Below are 3,399 nucleotides of genomic sequence, written 5' to 3' on the forward strand. Positions count from 1 at the left end.
GGGTGCCTCGGATTAAAAAAGTATTTATGGGGTGCCCTGAGACAAAAAAGTTTTGGAACCCCTGCTCTACATTGTGTGGTCATCTGAGATCACAGTGTGTGATTGGCATAATTACCAAACTCTGAAAAACTCAATAACTTAATACTATCAAAAGTAAACACAATGTCACCTTCTGTGTTCTAAATGTTACTGGTGTGTGTTTGTGTGCGCAGCAACGCGGACAACAACTTCTTCATGGAATGCGAGACAGAGGACTTCGACCCATGGCAGGCTGATGATGATGATGAAGCAGCGGATGAAGTGGATGTTGACTGGGAGTTCCAGGATAATGGTGGTGAGTATGTGATACGTATGTACATTTATTGTGATCAAAAATACTCACAATAATCTTATCGCAGAGCAGGGGTTGACACTAATGTCTCGGAGGCAGAGATCTGTACTTGCCAGGTTCAATTATTCAGTTTAGCTGATTGGCGACTCTTATTATTGTTCCGTTACATTTCATTCTCTTCTAAAAGGAGCTGGCTAAACGGATTGTGTTGCACATTCTTTTTTATCTGTAATAATTAACATAATTCCCCCGAGTGATATGACCCAATACTGTTCATACTTTGACGCAGATTTGGACTCGGGTGATGAATGGCGTCCGAGTAGGGAGGACATGGGGAGCAGATCCTTTTCTCTCTCTCTCTCTGCCAGTGGTAAGAAGACGCACATTTTTATCATGGTTTGAGATGAAATGATGTATGTGATGTATTTGATGATGATGCAGCCTATGCATTTACTATGACCATACATGGGGAACTGGCGGCCCGGGGGCCACATGCGGCCCCCACCTTCACTTAATGCGGCCCTCAGGTTAATACCGGAATACTGATATATTATTGATTTCAGCTGTTACAGTTCGATTGAATGAATTTCAGAAATACACCTGCACACTGCCACTTGCAGGTTCCGAGTATCAATTTATTAAAAGCAACGTTTCGGTCGTTAGACCTTCCTCAAGGAGAGGAACTACTGGGTGTGTGACTGTCTTCTCTTCACAAGCTGTTACAGTTCCAAACATGACCTGCTTTAATTCCGTCAGTCTATATTAGCAGCTTAATGACTAGTATAGTAGTATTAAAATGTATTTTTTTATGTCCGATGTATTTGCATTTAGGTTCATGAAGTTAACATGAGTACCGTATATAACTAAGTGCGTTTGAAATTTAATCAAAATGTCACATTTCAGGATACCAATTAAAAAATAACAAAAAATAATTCAGGATTCAAATTAAAAAGAGGCAAAAATAGCTGCGATGTGTTTTGAGCTTGTAGATCTGCTATTTTTGCTTCTTTTGTATGAGATATGACAAAGTAGGATGTAGCAATATGCAATGTGGCCCTCTGGAGTGAAGGTGGAAATATAGTGGCCCTCGCCATCATCAAAGTTGCCCACCCCTGCCATAGATGTATGGTAACTATGTAAATTTATAACTGCATATGATGTATTACATACCGTATATTTCCAAATAACCCTAACCCGGGGGCAAAGAGCCGCAAGGCACCAAATACCCGCCGGGGGTCTTGGCACCATCATTGAAATGGACGTAAATAAATGTAGCAAATATCCGCCCGTAGTCACCGGCCGATAGACGTTTTTGTGATCCGATACGATACCGATTCTAGAGAGGGGGGCCATCACAATACGACACCGATATATACATATACTGTATATATGTCACCGCTAGATCGAGAATCGGTTAGATCGAGAACCGGAGCGCTCGTCTTGCGGCGCGGGGCGGAACAAGCGGTCGCTTTCATCCACAACAACGACAACGTAGCGTCGGCAGGAATGATAGCGCCTCACCCCGCGGAGGTTAGGGTTAGGCATAGTTTCAGACAGATTCAGACAGCTGCTTTCTTAAACCAATGTCTTTATTAAAGAGCCTCAGACCTCCAATCTGCAGTGCTCTAACTGGACTGGATATGATTAAGGATTACTGTGATTATGTTAAGCTCACATTTCATATCGCACAAACCATATTTGATACTTTCACTAGCCCCTAAAAAAAAGTTATATAGGTTATATCGGTTGCATTATATCGGTGCATACCGATATGGCCAAAAAGGCTGTATCGGTGGCCGATTATATAGGTAACGATATATCGGTTAATTAACCTGCAGGGGTTCAAACCGATTTTACAAATTAAGCTATAGTCAACTTTTTCATTGTAGGGCCGACACTTTGTTTACATCCTAGTCTATAGACTAAGTGTTGGTCTGACAATGGCCAAAATTATTATTTTATCATTATTTTACGCTTTTTGTGGTCATTTTTGAATAGAAACACATATATGAAGCTTATTTTTTTATAAAATATTTTCGAAAGATTATTTTTATTTTAGCATCCGTTTTTCAAGAAAAGGTTGACTAAAGCTCCTTTAAACAGACAGTTACTATTTGGAAAATAATGGATTATTGCTAAATGTCTAAATTGTAAATTGATTTGTACATATTTACCAACTGACAACATTTTACTGTGATTTCAGAGTCGGACACAGAATCAGCACAGCCAGTGCCTAGTGCCAGATTACCATCTGTTGGCAGTAAAAATATTGGTAAGAACAAAAAAAACGTATTTTTCTACTGATACATTTTCACAACAGCCAGCCTGCATTGTTGCATACAATAAGTCAGTGATTGAAGTTGATAAATTGGACAACAAGATTGTGTGCTAACCGATTGTCAGGAAGTCAAACAAGTGGACAAATACATTTTGTAGCCTGTCTGTTTGAGATCTGTTTGTTCAATGCTTTTATCATTTACAAAGTTAAAACAACTGTAAATGTCTTTTCTCATTCATTCCAAGTGTCATAAAGTCATGGACCAGCCTGAGACCTGCTGGAGGTGTAAATAATTGATCTAATTTGTACACATCATATTTACCAAATCTTTCATATTTTACTGTGATTTCAGACACACAGTCGAGGGCCGAACAGAACACATATCGTTCTCCGTGGCAAAATGGAGGTAAGAACATTTGCACATCACACTTAAAGGACAACTTATTTTTTTTTTACAAGGGTTCATATTTTAGAAGGTCATTAGAGAACAGATGAGTGTTAAAATATTTCCATTTACTTCTATCGTTTTAGTGATTTTAACGATTTTGATTTGCATGCATGCCCCCAGGTTGGGGGCATGCAAGTGGTACGCAATCTTTCATGGTGTGACTTATGGGGGCTGGTGTAAATAGTAACAAAGAAATTGCCAGCTTATCGTGTCTAAAAATTTATATTTAACCACTTGTACGCATGCCCACACCGAAATAAATCAAAATACTAAAACCCTTTGTCCTTTAACGTCGCGCACACACACACACACACACACACACACACACACACACACACACAC

The 3,399-nt window shown here is 39.4% G+C and overlaps 1 long non-coding RNA gene across 1 annotated transcript; it reads left to right on the forward strand.

Moving 5' to 3' along the window:
• The first annotated feature begins 204 nt into the window (after window positions 1-204).
• Window positions 205-2,572, forward strand: LOC308303488. Its single transcript, XR_013962999.1, has 3 exons — window positions 205-334; window positions 621-701; window positions 2,535-2,572. It is a non-coding gene; the product is annotated as an uncharacterized lncRNA (long non-coding RNA).
• Window positions 2,573-3,399: the final 827 nt, after the last annotated feature.

This window comes from Nannobrachium achirus, assembly GCF_963921795.1.
Source record: "Nannobrachium achirus genome assembly, chromosome: 2".
Lineage (NCBI taxonomy): Eukaryota > Metazoa > Chordata > Actinopteri > Myctophiformes > Myctophidae > Nannobrachium > Nannobrachium achirus.